Genomic DNA, 17,795 nt, shown 5'->3' on the forward strand with positions numbered 1-17,795 from the left:
AGCTGCTACAGCCCCTGTTTTTGCCCAACCCCATGGTTGAAAGTACATCCGAAAGTACATATGAGCATTAGGCGCCACTCTTCTTAGGGACTGGACTGCCTTTCAGTTAGGGTTGATAAAGTGAAGGACTACCTAAAGTATATTGGCACTGTTTTCTCCTTTCCCTTACAGGTTGTGGACCCTTACTGTGTGCCATTCCTTTAGGCCATTGGTTCTGTATATATTTTCTATTGTAGTGTTGTGTTGGTTTAAATATTACTACTAACCTTTGCTTGTGTTTGGATGTAAAAGGCCTTTAATAAATGTATATGTATTTTTGATATACACCTGACTGAGAATAATTTGTAGTGCCCTTCACTGTGTGTTTGTATTTGTATCTATTATGTTTATATATCGCTTTCATCCAAAGTGCTTAGTGTTCATTGTGGGCTTTCGATCACCCTCACCCCTCCTGAGACCTAGGGCCTCATCACGACCCAGGCGGTAAGTTACCGCCTGGGACGTGACTTTACAACCATGGCGTAAACTACGTTTACGCCATGGTGGTTGGCGGATTTACCGCCCCATTCCGACCTTGGCGGGGCGGTAAATCCCCAATCCCCATTTACCCTTCCCCATTCCCATTTTTGCCCCATAGGGCATAATGGGAGTGGGGAAGGCGTTAATTACGCCACCGTAAATTACGGTGGCGTAATTAACTCCATGGTCCCATAGCGCCATGGATTTTAACACCTGCTAAAAGCAGGTGTTAAATCCGCCATGGCGCTAAGGGACCTCGTACTCAGGCGGTAAGGGTCGGCGCTGTTTACGGCGCCGTAAACCCCTTACCGCCTGAGTTGTAATGAGGGCCCTAGTCTTGACCGCCGCCAAAGTTATCTTGATTGGTCTGGCTTGTCCAGAACGTTACCCTGTTCCAAGAAACTAGGCTGGCCTTCTGAACCTCTGCCCACCAGGTCCGAGTTCAGAAATCCATCTTAACACCAGTTACTGGTGCTTATCCATTTACGAAAAAAGGGAAACATTGATTAATCACTATCCATTTTCCCACCTTTAAGTTGGCCATTGAAAATGAGAAATGTACATTTTTACACATTATTGTAATCAATCAATCAAATAAAGTTTATTGGGGACATACAGTTCTGTCAAACTCACAATGCATAAAAAGCATCACGTTACATACACAGAAGCAACAATTAAAACAATATAGTAAATTGCCTCAATACGTAAGATTTAAAATCCTATTACCAAATATAATCTCATCCCTTTAGAGGCCCGGGGGCAAGAAGCAATACAAATGCATTAATTAACAGAGTCTCTGACAGTTTATACATCACATTAAAAGACAGCTGCAAACCTAGCGTCTGTCGTATCCTCTATGTTTGTTCCAAGTATAGAAGTTTTGATCTAATATTCAAAGAAGCTTTGAGTTACCTGAGAAGTAACCACGCTGTAAGGGGAGTACCAACTTTTAATATGAAAAGCAGGGCTAGTCCACTGCTTAACCTCCATTGGTCTAAGGAGAGGAATCAAGAAGTGCTGCGGCAGGGAATAATGTTTGCTGGACAAAAGAGGATCGAGTGTGATAAATCCTCTATGTCAGCCATACAAATCGGGAAAGTCCAGTTCCCCGCCCACTTCACAGTGATTCCATTCAGAAAGATAGAATAAATCCTGCTTGCATAATATGAACACTGTCTTTCTTGTCCTTGGCCATTCAAGGTATCTTGGTAACTGGCTCACAGAGAGTAAAATGTAACTCCTAACAGCTTGTTTTCCTTGTTATGCTTGTTCTCTAGCCAGCTTGTATATCATTTGGATTGTAGCAATGGAGGGCTCAGCCATAGTTTTTGTGATGGTCACATCCAAGAATGGAACATTACAGTTAGCCTCCTTCAAAGTATTATTAACCACGCCCATCCAGGGGATCTTTAGAACATTCTTTTCGCTCCCTTTAAGAAATTACATAATTTCCTGGGTAAGCACCGCTTTATTTATCCAGACCCTGAGACATAACTTAACCAGTTCCAGCCTCAGCATATATTTCTTATAAACTACAACGTTTGGTACTGAGTGTGGCAAATCCAAGACATGTTTAAGCAACGCTTTTAAGAAAAACCCACACACTAGCATGACTTCAAGCTGTGGCCTTTGGCTTGGCATTGTAAATCCTTAATATGATTGGGATTGGCTGGGCCTTATAGAGGTTGGAGAATCTTTGTATCCCTCCTATTGCCTGTGCCATTTTGGATGCCTGGTCAGAGACATACGTTTCGCTGTTAAGGTTTGACGTAAATGTGATCCCCAGATAGACAAAGGAATTTGTATATGGAAGAAGCACACCATTCATAGAGAAATGCTAATGTTTTACCTTGTGTGTCTTACCCATCAGGTGACAAATTAGAACTGCATATTTAGAAACATTTACCTTCAGATCTAAGGCAGTCATGTTTGCAGTATAGGCATCCAACCGGTTCTGTAAAGCATGGGGAGTTCTAGCAAATAGAACAGCGTAATCTGCTTACTCAAGGACTGAGATAAAGCGCTTGCCAAAGTGCGGAACTTCAGCATTACTCCTCAAAGGGTGATTTATAAGGCCATTTTTATACAGTGAGAAAAGGAAGGGAGTGAGGACGCACCAATGACTCCACCAGAAACCAAGGGGTACAACGACCATTGGGCCCGATCGAATAGACGTTACATTGACTGTATGAATACTTGAAAGAATATTCATAAGCTATATGGGGCAATCATGGATCTGAGACACTGCCAGAGTTTCACCCTATTTACTTTTTCAAAAGCGCTGCTCAGATCCATGAAAGCCATATACTCCTTCTCAGAACCCCAGTTGATTGTTCACAAGTAAATGTTGCTCTTCAGCCCAATACTGTGGTCTGGACAATACCATCCTGCCCAAACTGGGAATCCAGTAAAGAGATGCGTCTATAAGGGTCTATAAATTGGTCACTTAGCCCCTTTTATTAAATGATAGCGTTTCTTCAGGATTCCAGGAAGGAATGCAATACCACCATGCTTTTGAATAAAACCGCCAAAACGGGGGTCCAAAACGATTGGAAAGAGGGATTTAGATCACGGGGGATACAATCCAGGCCAGAGCTGTTCCCCCAGGCCTGTGCTTGTAATGCAGATAGTGCTTCATTATATTCAAAGCACATTCTACTAGATTCTGATGGTATGCCCTCCCTCCCTGGCCGCAGTCATTTCCTCGCTATTGGGCATCTCAGAGAGTGTTGCATATAGTGCAGTGAAGTGGTTCACCCAGACCTTATCTTGTACACTCACCCTTGTAGATTCACTCTCGGATTGATGTTGTGGGCCTTGGTGAACCCTTTCCCCAAAACCTCTCGCGTTGGAAAGCAAGGCAGCTGCAGTCAGGTTCTCCCATGCTCTTGTCCTCTAATTCAAGTTGTATGTCTCTTATTGCTGTCTATAAACTGAGTGCCAATTGCTGTTTCTCTAAGGGAATTGACTTGAGAGCATTGATCAGTAGTGCTTTACATTGTTCCACTGTGCTCCCTACCTTCTACGACAAAGTTGGTGATGATTCTCAGTATCAACTGCTGATAATTGTGAAACACCCTTACTGCAGTGCACCTTTCTTCCAAAATATCAGGTAATAGGTTACTATTTTCACCTATATTCGCCATATGTGAAGCAGCATCTCAAATATTAACATCCTACCTAATTATTTTTGGATTACTGGACATTGCAATGTTTGGCATTGACAGCGTCATTCCATCCAGGGTGGCCATTGAATCCCCTGATTCTAGAACTAATGCCTGATGATCTGTTATTAGATCCTTCCAGACATTGAATTCCTTGATAATTTTCCAGAGCCCTAGTAGGAAACACAAATAATGTAATGTAGATTTGCCTACGTGTTTCAACAAGTGTACTTTCCTGGTATATATTTCTCATGCTGTCCATTAATGGATCTTAAACTCCACTCGTTTAACTAATAGTATAATCTGAGACCATATTCCCAGGTGTAGGAATCTAATGTAATAGAAACACCACTGAAGGGAGATTAGCAAACATATGCTTTCATTTTGTAAGTGATTCACATGCAGGAATGTTAAGTACCTTGTCTTCCAATTGAGTTTTCTTAAATGTTATTCGAAATTCTGACATGTCCATTGAGAGAAGTGTGGACATGATTGTTTACATAGAATAAGAAGTAGAGGGATTTAGATAGGAAGGAATGTTCTGATTAATTTGGTTTCCTATAAAATGACAATTACTATAAAATGACCATGCTAATGGAAGCAGTCAACTTTCCATGTCTTTTAGAATGTCTGCAGAGCATGGTAGCCAGTGACATTGGAAGCGACATTTGTTTACTAACAGTCTCATGTAGTAAACAGTAACTTGTGATTGGCGTACTTTAACAATGTGGCACTTGGAGAGACAATACCCCGACAATTAGTGAACGCCACCCCCAAGTCAACTGGCTAAAGGGATTGTGCATATTTTCTTCAGCAAGTAACAAATGCTTCCAATTATCTCCTATTTGCATTGTAAACATGAACTCGTTAACTGAAAAAGGTTTCGGAAGGGTGCAATTTACTGAGCCCTTAGGATCTTCTCCGAAAATTCCAAAAAAAACGTCTTCAATGGCTCGTTGTTTGATGGAAACAGTGATGCGTTTGTTGGACCCAACAGACAACTTAAAGCACTGAGCCAAAACAAACGTTTTGAAGTCCTGGGTAAAGATTCGGGCTGCTGTTTCAGATTACTAAACAGAGCCGTGTAGCTGGTATTAAGTCTCCTTTCATGAGCACCTGCTACATGTCAGAACAATTAGTTGCTGGGGAGGATAATGTGCTTGCTGTGTTATCCACACTGAGTGCGTGGAAAGAAGAGCCAGAGGACAAGTTTCAGGTGATAGCTTTGCTGTGGCCCTCTTTTCATAATCTCTTAAGGATCTCTGCTCTGTTACATGCCAGGTCTTATCCGGGGGAGACCTCCGTCTGTGAATACACGGGGTCGGACATGAAATGTACCCGCACAGTGCAGGTCCCCTGAGAGGACTGTGTGAATGCACAATATTGTATTGTTGATATGTGTTTGTGTAGAACCTCACCGTCATGATTACTATCAAAACGATGCATGTATTTGAAAAAAAACACATAAACGTGGCAGGAAGTTATGCGCCCACAACAAGCCAAGAACACAGATCTCTGTCCTAATTACCTATATATCTTTTATTCAGGATTATTTGTAGAGTTAAATACACTGAACTGAAACGGCTCCTACCCAAGGAAATATCACCCCATATTCGATTCAGATAGGCTATTATCACCAGGGCTAGGTGGAGAAGCAACATTCACCTTCAGTAGGATGTATGGTTCACAACAAAACATTTCTATTGGCGTTAACACAGAAACGAGCATGACAAATGAGAGGCAAGTATGCACTTAAATTGCGCATTAGTTTTCCAATCCCAACACACAGTGCTCCTACCTTGACCATCAAATATAAGCAGTGTTCGATTACAGTGGGTATGTTTGGGCGTATCGGTCAAAGGTGTGTTTGATTGGGGTGAGAGGGGTGTAGCAGAAATTCCGTTGTACTGTATCTTTCCTCCGTTTGGGCTTGTCTGCCACCTTATACTCCCCCAAGCACAACTATCCCTCCATTCCCAAAAATGTCTTAAATCCTGCATTCCATTCCACACTGCAACAGTTGCTTCTCCACCCAGCAATCATTCATCAGTATGTTGCGTCTTTCACACAATATTCCCTCTGGTATGCTAGCTCAACACCCCTTCAGGGCTGAAGGTGCCCCTCTATGCTCTTTTTACGAGGAGAAAGTAAGTCTAGCCAGTCAAGAGGAGAAGAAAAGGCTGAAGGGTGTGGCTAATTCCCACACACAGCAAATGGGGCTTCTGATTCCCAGAACACTCTAATAATCCCCTGGGCCTCCTAGCAGTATTGAGGGGCTTCTAGGCGGCAGCCAGAACCAGGCTTTTGTTCTCTGAGGGACCACAGATCAAAGTCCTCCCTCAAGCAAAGGTGGTTGCAGTTCTACCAAGTTATACCACATACAGAACCTGGCAGTTTGTGTAACGATTGTGGCTGTTCATGGCCTAGGGAGTGAGTAGAAGGAAATTTACTATTCTCTGTCTTAGGCATTGCCAGAGCACAGCACATCAACTTTTCCTCCACTTAAGCTGGCATGAAGGTCATGAGGATGCATTGCATTTTTGCTATGAGACAACAAACACAGTAGTAACTGTTGTGTCTAAACCCTCCCCCCTTCTGCCTCACGCAGTGTCATGTGTTTGGCACACATGCACACACCATGTGATGCCTCTAAATAAAAGGGACACATGGCTTCCTGTGTGCCAGTTCGAACACCAACTCACTGACTCCTGCATCCTATGTCAAGCAAGTGTGCAGGCGGGGGCCCAGTCATACCGCGCCCCATAACAATGGCAATGAGGTCTAGTGCAACCCGTATGCAGCCAGCCAACCATGTTGGGGCACTTGTTATAGGGCGAGCGCCACATGGAGCTCTCTTGCTTCCAGGTCAGACCGTGTCCGACGACCGTCAGCCATGCTGATGAGGTCCCGAGGTGCTCGGACACCCGCCACAGGAGTCCCCTGTGTGGACTTGCAGGCACTAGCAGAATTATGGCAGGGGCAGGACTGTCGACAGCCGGTCTGCCATTGAGGTCATGTGGTGCAAGGGAGCCCGTCGATGGAGTTCTCAGTGCAGGCCTATTCGCACCATCCGCAGATGCCCTGATGTCTGCCGGTTCACCCGCGAGGACCCTGTGCTCGCCAGAGATGAGGGAGAGGAGATGCCCTGCCCGAGGATAGGAGGAAGAGCGGCTCACTCGGCCACAGTGGGAGAAGCAAGGTACAACACTGCCATCAGTACTGCCCCGCTGGATGTGTAATCCGTCCCAGGAGGGAAGAGGAGGAGAAGCAGTTTACATCACAGCTGTCATTGCAGCCTCTGATGTGCAAATGAAGCACCGGCCGTAACCTTATCCCGGCTAGGGCATTCAATCATAAGGGTGCTTATGCGGCCAGGATGAATAGCCCCTGCCAACAATGAATAGTGCAGTGCGGGCTCTGCCGCAGTTACAAAAGACCCCGACCCCTCCTGGACTAACAACTACACAGTGGATGTGGCCCCCGGTGATCCCGGATGCAGTTTTGCCCCAGGTGGTTGCAGAAAAGCCTCTTCTCCAGTGACGAACTACTGCAGAGTAAGCCATAATGTACTTTGGCGAAGCTGTGTTCCTTCACATAGGTGGCACACTTACAGTGGGCACAGTCAGGTGCCGACCTGAAACTGTGATCCTCTGGATTACCTATAGGCTTAATTTGGACTCAGTGAAAATTAAACACAAATAAACATTATTGGTATACAATATCTTCTGGGCAAATAAAGTTTTGTATTTTTGCAAGTGCCCAGTGCCTAGTGTCTGTGTGTGTGTTTTAAAATTGTATGTGTTTGTCTATCTGCCCAATCCTACATGTAATCAAGGAAAAATGGTACAATGCTAAGTGTTGGGTGCTACATCTAATTTGCATATTGTCACTTTGTTTTAATATACTGTGGATGGGATGATGTGTCTGACCTCCCCCGTCCCCTTGCGCAGTGTCACATGTTTGGTACACATGCACACACCATCTGATGCCTCTAAATAAAAGGGGCGCATTCCCATGCGCCAGTTCGAACACCAACTCACTGACTCCTGTGTCCTGTGACCAGCAAGTATGAAGGAGGGGGCCCGGTCATATCGCGCCCCATAACAGTAACATGTGTTGAACATAAACAAAATATAAGAATGTTTTTCTCTTTGGTGTGAAACCACAAAATTACCACTCTGGAAACAAAGAGCTGCAAGAGGGAAAAAAGCAAGAAACAGGCTTTTTACTGCTCTACAGCTCATCTCTCACTTATCATTCCAATTAACTTCTCCACCTCCAGAGCCTCTCCCTGCATGCTCACTGTACCCTTCCCAACTCATCTGCTAATACCGTACACCCTACTTGTAACCCCTGGTAACAGCCTCTATGTACAGCACTTCATTGCTCCCCAGCTTTAAAAAGCCCATACACATGTACATAGCTTGCATTCGCACCCAGAAAAGGGCTCTCAGCTAATCAGGTGGCTGGAACAGTGGGCGACAATACACATTGTCCACCTGCTGGTCCTGTGGGGATACTACACAGAATTGCAGCAGGATTTGGAACTAGAGGAAACTCTGCCTTTTCAATCTGATTAATTGGTCTCATGTCCTGAATTAAACCTCGTGACCCTCCTTTCGATTTTTTCACAGGGTACACAGCAGTATTACACAGTGACTCTGATGTCACCAAGATGTGTCACGACCCTTACCCCAGACCCCCACTGGCAATTCCACTTGCCAGGTAGGATCAGGGCCCGGGGCTCCATTAAGGCCTTAAAGGCCTGGCACCCACTCCCAAGGCCCTCCTGGAGCCAGTCCTGGTGCCTCTGGCGCCAGGCTCATACTCTTTGAAGAACGTGTGCAAAAGGGGACTACTTTTTTATTTGGGCCTGCAGCTAACATGGAGGCACCCACATAGCTTGATTCCTAGGAACCAAGCTAAGCGGTATAGTGTTTTGGGTGTGGTGTCCTGGAACTACTTTACCTGGACCACTTTGTTGAGGCTATTTAAAACATACCCAAGCAACAAAGCATGCGTCACTTTACTTTGAAGACTGCAACTTGACGCTCACCGTGTCCTGTGATACCCACGAGCCTCGGAGAAGAGAACCTGCAGAGGAGACAAAAGGGACATTGTTAGCAGCATCTTACCTGCAATCTCCATCCTGTCATCCGCTCCCAGCTCCAGTGAATGGCTTTCTCTGGGCATCGCATATCTTCCGGATCGAAAAACACCTGAAAGAAAAAAAAAGAGAATACAATATTAGAAAAGGTAGACTCTGGCATTGCTACACTGCGAACAGCACAAGAAACTTATCTGGCTGGTCGCTTCCCGGGCCGGGGTCGCTCTGGAGTTCCACACACGCTGGAGAAGCACAGCGACCTGTAAGAAAGAAAGAACACATGTTAGCAAAGGCAAGACAAAGCAGCGCCATGCATAGCGCTTACTTACCGCATTACAGCACTCATCACGCGCCATCATTTATTGGGGAGGCCCAACTTGACCAGTTCGCCACGCTGAAGCTCCGCATACCTAGGGGGAAAGAAAGACATTATTAACCACAAGAAAGGCATGGAAGGATAACAGCGCTGCACAGAACCTGCAATAAGACCTACCTTAGAGACATTGAATGGGCACACGCCAGTGAATTAACTTGGTCGCCCACGCCCACTGAAGACAACGCGTCCCTGCTAAGAAGGCAGGACGGAGAGCACGCCTAATTTAACAACAAGGTGAGGAGAGGACCCAGAGGGGCAGAAGCCAAAAGGGGTGGTGGGAGGATACTTACCTCAGTTGGTCAGTCTTGAACCCAGCCCTCCTGTGTTTTCAGGCTGAACATCCTCCGTAGACAACATATAGGGAAACTGGGGAGAAGATTCCAGAAACCAAACCGGCTCGGTGGCGTCCCCGTGGATACCAGGTGAGCGTAACAGATGCCCTGTTCCATCATAGCTGATATAGACTTAAAAATACCCTAATTTGCCTCTTGATACATTGGGTACTGCCGTGCTTGAGGCAAAATTGCTCCTGGTTTTTAACTGGATCTTGATTTCTCCCACACCCCTCAATAGGCCTATGTCATAAGGGCCTGTAGTCCATAAAGAGGTTGGCACCTTTTCCATGTCTTCATCAAAAATGTCTGGCACTGCCGCACTATAACTATTCGCTGTGGGGTTTCCCTTCTCTCTATTCTGATCCAAGATGTAATACTCATCTCGTATATTAATTAATCGTCTGATGGGTCATCCTTACATATATCTTCATCTGTGACGTCAGTCAATCTATACCCTTCCCCAATGGCAAGCACCATTCTCCATGGCCTGCCCTCGCCATCAAATCCTTCGAGCATGGCCAGTTCCCCTCGTACTATGGCTGCCTGCAGCTGTAAGGGAAAAATCTGTCCCCCCTCTTTGTTCATAGGTATCTGTGGCCTGAACAAAAATTCATCAGGTATCCTCACAGTCTTTCACACTAAACCAGGTAGCCACATTAACAAAATGCGTACCCCATACAGAAAGAATTCTGGCTCTAATGGCATTCCTCGCAGAGCTATTTGCCCCATAAACACCATGATACATTTGCCCATGTTTAATTAATGTATCCCTGGAGTGGAACACAGTATGCTTTCATCAGTAAAAGAAATCATCACATTTAGCTTTGCCATTAAATCTCGGCCCAGAATATTAACTGGTGTCTGCCTTGAATACAATAAAGGTAAAGACATATCACATTCTCCTATAGAGACTGGTAATTCATCAGTAAAAGGAACTCTACTTGCCCCAGTGTCTACTGAAAAAGAAAAAGATTTGCCTCCTATGGTAACATCAACCCTTGGTTCCTCTTGAGGATTTGGTGTCACCGATAGTGCTGAACATATCAAGTCACTCTGTGAGCTGCCCTATTGTGGATATATGCTTATTCCTGTGCCATGTAAAAGAACTTCCTCCCATGACAGTGAAAACCCCTACTATAGGAGTCAATAGCTGTCCCATGTTTGCACTCTGCTGTATCTGCATGGGTTCATGCTGTGACTGCCCTTGTGGCAGATTCAATGGTGCTTGCTGTGGTTGCAAAGCCTGTTGTATTAGCGGCGCTTGATACACTGTCTGATCATGGGCAAACCCGTCCCAATTTTCTGAGCTATATGCTGGAGGATAAGCTGTCCCCCCTCTTGAGGATTGCCCATTCTCTACAAACCCTTGCCTTCCACATGTTCGCGCAATGTGACCTGTTATGCCACACGTCCAACACATAGGAGGGAATCTTCTCATTTGCTCTCCTTGCATATATTGATTGTCATTCTGCATCTTCTGAAACCCACCTTGGTTATTTTGAAAGCCACCCTGATTATTCTGGAAACCACCTCTTCCTCTGAAACCCGTAACTCTGCCTCTCGGCATAAACCCATTCCCGTCTTGATCTGATTGGCATTGATTATTTGCCTGTGACATACCTCCTGCTTGCTGCATTCCCAGCCCTTCTCCGCTTGTCAGTACCGCTCCTCCTATGGCGTACTTTGACAATCTCTTCTGGATTAACTTAGCCTCCTCAAGCTTCCTAGCAGCCTCCTTTTTCTTATTTTTCTCTTGCAACAATCGGCAATGATGCGCGATAGTCAACTGTATTTCTGCCCATGTCTTTGCTTCCATTCCCACTAGTTTCATAAGCTGTTACTGTGCCTGTTCTGGAAATCCCTGACACAAAATGTGGTAAAATACTGCCACTGATTTCCCCCACGGCTCTCGAGTATCCAAGGTCCACCATTCCTGAACATTTTGAATGTAAGTAAGCGGATCCTTATCATCTTTCATCTTATGTGCCATAATTGCACCCATATCTGATGTATCAGGATACTGTAACCTGAGTGCTTTCCAAACAGCTGTCCTGCAATTATTAAATGGTCCTCCGTCATGAGCTGTGTTTTGTGCCATGACACTTGAGTAACCTGCTTTCGTCCAAACATCATCAGCTCTTTCCCCAAGAATGGCTGCTAGGAGACCCTTAATGTTCCATAGCTAATGTATTTACTCCTGTCATTTCTTCTAGCTCATAAACTCAATTTTCCCACACACACTGTTAAACTAGGGAGTTTGCATCTTAGATTATCCTTGTCCATCTGGGGCCAAGGGATAAAGGTATATACTGTGGTCTGGCCCCTCCTTTTTCTAATAAGGGGAATTGTGTAAACCCAAATCTGCAATCAGCTCCCATCATCTGCTTATCCATAGTGGGGACAATGGTTCCTGATTGTCTTCTACCTGGCAATGACCTCAACCTATTCATATAAGGTGATGATTCCCCCTTCTCACGATGCCATCGGCCTTTGGGTTGCTCTGGGTATGCCATAGGGTCTTTTTTCCTATCTTTAAATTGGTCTAAATCCGACCATCTCACTTCTTTGTCTGTCATGCACTTTCTCCCTCTGCCTCTCGGTGGGTTTCCCTGTCTTAGTCTGGCATATTTAGTCCCCTACTTGTGTGACTTTCATCTTTCTCATCTCTGTTTAAAGTTAGCCTGTCTAAAAATAAGGCTCTATGCTCGAGACTAAACAGGCTATCTTCTTTGCCTCCTGACTGGACACCTATGGATCGATCTTCTTTTTCCTTGCTTCTCGATTCACTTTTTGTCCTCATCTCCTGATAAGCTTTATCGATCCTATCTCTGATGCTTCCTATTTCATAATTCTCATCTAGATTTACTCTAAACAGCCCTAGCATTGCTCCTTGCGACAGGAGGTATTCTGCTATGTCGCCCCATGATATTACTGGACTTGGTTCCATCAGCTCTTTCTGAATGCAATCAATGTCACGTGCCCTATGTCTCCCTTTTTGCTCCATTTCTTTGTTTAATTCCCTTTGCTTCTTTGCTTCACATCTAATTCTAGAAGAAAAACAGGCACGGGTACGATCTTTATAGAGATGTGCTAGTAGGTCCCTAAGAGTTATATATAATGGCAAGCTGCAAGCTCCACTCCCAAGGCCCACCCGTGGGGACCTGATATATTGTGAGTGCTAAGGTTTCTGTAGGGTATGGAGTAGCTGCGCTATGCCGTTTATAAATTCTGATATGACTATTTTTGACATTAAGAACCAAATTGACATAGCTACAGTAATTGCTCAGAAACATATTTAGACGTATTTCTTTTTCTTTATTGGTCCTCTGATACGGTAGTCAGCTGACACGTGTTTCGACCTGTGGGACATCCTCAAGGCCAATGTCTTCGTAGTAAACAGTAATGGGAACCCTGTCAATGTCGATGCATGTGCATACGCCATCAATACTTCATTTATATTTCCTCCTGAAGGGTTGAGTGCTGTCTCAATGCAGTATAGTATGCATAACATGCGTCTATTGGCTGATGGGACACCATATAGGTATTGAACCCATTATATATAGAACTTTGTAAACACACTTGACATTGAGATGTCTTTATGATCTATGTGAGCAATGTTACAACAGGATTCGGCCAATAGACGCATGTTATGGATTATCTAATTGAATAAGATTAGATTTTTGTTCCCACACTAATTTCGTGAATATATGAGTGTGGAATTGCAAAATCATACGATTGTTGTTATTAATAAGAAGTTGTTTGCATATGTTAAACATAAAAGTGTGGTTAAGTCGAGATCTACCATTTACTTTAATGTCGCTCACCCAACCCATAATTATGGATGTTACTTTTGTTGGTTCCATAGGAGTGGAACCGATCGGGGTAGTGATCATGGAACTATCTTCTTAGTCGGTTGTGGCCTTTGAAAGATTATGTGCCGTTTCATTGGATACCGACGGAGGTAACTCGCTAGGCAATTCTCTAGATTGGTCGTAAGTAGTAGATGCCACAATTGAGTTATCCATTTTGTTTTTACATTGGGTTTTTGGTGTTTCTATAGTGGAAGGGAGACATCCATTCGTGGCATTTGAAAGTGAAGAATTAATACCTGAAGTAATGCTAGATTCCATTCCACGAAAATTTTTATTTTCAGTAATTTGAAATAATTTAAAAAGATGCATTTGTACATTTGTTTGATGCCATTATCGTTGGATAATAGATGATATGGTACATCAAGCTAATCAATTGATTTAAATCGATTGGAGTCACTGGCAGAACGTACTACATGCCGCAGTTGTTTAGAGGCCTCTGCTGTCATTTGAAGGTCGACAGGTGGAGGTATGTCAATAGAATTTGGTTCACATGAATTAATTTCCAGTACGATTTTGGATTCCTCATTAAGCTGATTACGATCGAGAATCACATCATCTTTGGAAATATTACAAATATCCCTTATGTTGGAGTTGTGACCGTTGATTTTTTCTGAAATTTGGTTTTTCGTTTTTTAAATTTCTTTTCTCCGATTTAGTCTTCTTTTTTGGGCTCTTAGCTCAAGACGCTTCATTTTGCAGGAAAGGTATGGGCTGACCTTCTCTCTGGAGTCAATGATAGATACAACTTTTACAGACAGAAGGTGGTACCGTCCCTAATCTATGGAATGGATGTGGCACTCAGCATTCATGATTCAATTTGGCTGAAAACTGGAGGGATATCTCTGGAAAGCTGTTCTGGGCCTGCCAAAATCTGCATTCATTGCAGCTATACGACACGAACTTGGCTTACCATCTCTGTCAGCATCCATAGAACAAAGCCAAATGAGAGCATTGAGGAAAATCATCGACCCAGACTCACTGCCTATCTATAAAACGATTCTAGAAGAACTCCGGCTGGGGCGCTGTAAAGCGCTGACCGTTTGGGAAAATAAACTAACGTCAAAACTAAAAGATCTCGCCTGCACTCAAGAGGACTTACTCCAAAACCCGGAAAAAATTAAAATCAAAGTGGCACAAGAAGACTGGATCACTACATGTAACTTGGCAACTGCAAATACACTTCTTGGCCACTTCCCATATACTACTAACAAACTGAATCTTCCGTTGAATTACTGCATCAAATTCCCAAACAAGAACTTCCAGAAAATGTACATGCGAACAAGATTAAATCTGATGCCAACACAAGAAATTCGGGCTATTCACACTCAATCCAAAGACAAAACTTGCAGACTATATTTAAACTCGGAACCCATAGAAACAGCAAGGCATCTGATTTTGAACTGTCCTAAAACCGACTACCTGCGTGAAGCATTCTTACTACCGCTACTCCACGACACCCCTCTTAGAGAAGAAAACACTTGGTGGTGTAGATTGATCGCCGGCGAAAAAACAAAATGGGTTATAGTGGCAGTTAAGATCTTCGATGCTGCCTTAAAAAAGGCCACTGACTCTGATACCAAACTTATCCGAGATGGAAAACTGCGAAATCAACGGACTTTGAAAACTGGTATGCATCCAAAGAAGCAGCTATTATTAACTTTTATACCTTGTAAAAATCAATTTATTTTGGTTAAAATCAAGTAAATAATAAAAAAAAAAAGAATCAACTTCAGAGATCTCCCGTGGTGGTGAAACTGATAAGATATTATTATCAATGAGGTCAGTTAGAGGAGTTGGACTGTTAGGAGCTTCATGGAGAGATATTGAATCCATCGCATTAACATCCACAAGCTCAAGGTGGTTTGTTGGTTCATGAGTTTGAAAATCATTAAGTCTATAATGAGATTCACTAATTCTGTGATTTCTTCTGTATTATGGTGGACTGGTGAGCTAGATGGTAAATCAGGCTTGGGTCCATCTATCAGAGGAACAATTTTTACAACGCTGGCATACGATTTAGCTTAGCTGGCTGAAGGAAAGGAGGTTCCCGTAGTTTGGATAGATATTGAATTGGATCCTGAATTTGGAGCTCTTGATGGATCATTCTTGGGAGTTGATATACTATTCCTTCAAGTAATCAGAAGACTTGATAGGTGGAATGTTTCAAAAGATTATAAGTATCCCTCTATCTTCTTTAGTTTTCCTAGGATGTATGAGAATGAAGTTTTTATGTCCCTTAACTCCAAATGAGTTAGTTCATGGCCCTTGTCTAGAAGATTTAATATTCTGGTTAAAACCGACAATGGAAATGTATCTGGTGTGTTTAAGTCATGCAATTGAGAACTATCATCATGATTGATATCTGGAGCATCGTCAGTTCCAAATGCATGAGGGCCGAATTGAGTTCTATTTGAAATATTATTAATATGATTGATAGCTCTAAATATGGATCCAGACATCAGGTTGTTAGATAAGTGCGAATGGGAACAGGCAGTTCGGTGGAAATGTGGTCTTTCAGGTAGGTAATCTGCAGAAACTGGTTGTTTGTGTGAGTTGGTGTGAGTATGATTGAACAGCTAAACTTCTTTGATATAAGGAGATAAGTGGAAGACAGGAGTAGCTGGTTAGAGTGAGACTCTCATCCGTTTGCTAAATTAAACCTTTACAACAGGAGCCATCATTGATATATCCACACTATTGTTGTCAAACCATTCGAGCGAGGTGGGAGATAAGGAATTGTTTTGTTGAGTAGTTAGACAGGTGTTCACTGATGGCGATATAGTGGCTTCTACATTATCCATTTTGTCTAATGTGAAGTTACTGGGTCTACGTTGTAGAGCACATTTGGTGTGGACTGAGGCACGTGCTAAATATTGGGTAGGAACTGGATTGCTAGGTAAAGGACAGCTGTTCAACTGATTAGAAAGAGAAACAACCTGAGACTCTGACTGCACTTCACATGAAACATTCACTGAGGGATTTAAAGTGCCAGTGGTGTTAGGAGTGGAGGAGCTAGGCATATTAGAAGCGACCATTTAAGTAGTAGCAGATGTTTCTTTGATTCGTTTACTGCTTCTGAGCCCCATAATCATGTTGGGTATTCAGAGGTGTCGGGTAGCGGCTGGAAAAGCCGAAATATTAAGTCAGCACTCCAGACAATTATTGTAACAGTATGGGTAGTCGGCTTCGTAGGCTTAGCTACGACATTAGCAAGAAGTGAACTACTGATGCTAGTACACGCCACTAAGACAAGGCAACTCAGGAGTACATTATAGCATCACAAAAGACAAAGGAATACCAAAATATGGTACCTGCAAGTCATTGTGCAGGAAATCCGAAAGTTTTTAAGAAAGTGAGTGTATATGTTGCGCTGATGATAGTAAGAATGGCTGTCCAATGAGCAAAATAATGATTCTCAAACAGCAGAGAAGATCTAACATCCTTGTTGGGTGTTAAACATCACTTTATTTAAAGAATCCACTTAAGCCCAATGTCAGCAGAAGCACATTTTATCAGAAGAAAATCCACATTCAAGGGTGCTTGCTTAGAAAAATATGTCAGAAATGGGCGCAATACCGCCACTCGCCTGTGTCAGAAGCTGGCATTTACTTATACTGTCATTTAAAACTTGTACATTAAAATCAAAGTATGGAAAAGAAGAGACCTCCTATCAAAAGCAATATAGGTACTACAATTCAATGTCTATGTTTTAGAAAGGCTGGAATTAAGAGATTTGTGGCTATATTTGTAAAAATGTAATTTGTATTTTAGAAAAAGACCATTTTAAACACGGTTTCAAAAATGAGCTAAAGCCAGCCACACTAGACTTCAAAGACATTCCACAACTTCTCCCAAACAAAGGAATCTTACCCCCTGCTCTCTGCTGAGGAACTGGCAGGGAGGCGTGAAAGGAAGTGGGAGGGGAATTTGGCCTGTTGCTCTGACAGGAGACAAAAGACTCCCTTGACTGAAAGGAAATGCTAATTCGGGTGTCGACAGAAAACAACTGCTGGCAGGAAGAAGCCTGGGACTGCTCTGGCCCAGCCAAATCTTGGGTGTGGGGACAGACAGTTTTGTTTATTCGGAGAGCACAGAAAATATCTTTTTGAAAAAGACTCATAGAAAACTGAACAAAATTGGTAAAAGTCTGTAAATATAGGGTTGTTAAAATGAAAATGTTGCTCACGTTTTAAAACTACTCTGGAATCTGTGCGATGTTCAGAGACAGAACTATCAAAACGTTGACTTTGTAGCAGTTGTGATAATGCTAAAAATATGAAACTTCACAGGATTGTGCCCAGGTGTTATGCGCATGTATGTGGATAAATATGTACAGATCTGACACTGGGTAACCAACCAAAAGCATGAAAAACTGTCAATTGTGAACTGAAACTCTTGAAAAGATCGGACTTTGATGGAACG

This window comes from Ambystoma mexicanum, chromosome 2p, assembly GCF_040938575.1.
Source record: "Ambystoma mexicanum isolate Mex_15411 chromosome 2p, UKY_AmexF1_1, whole genome shotgun sequence".
Lineage (NCBI taxonomy): Eukaryota > Metazoa > Chordata > Amphibia > Caudata > Ambystomatidae > Ambystoma > Ambystoma mexicanum.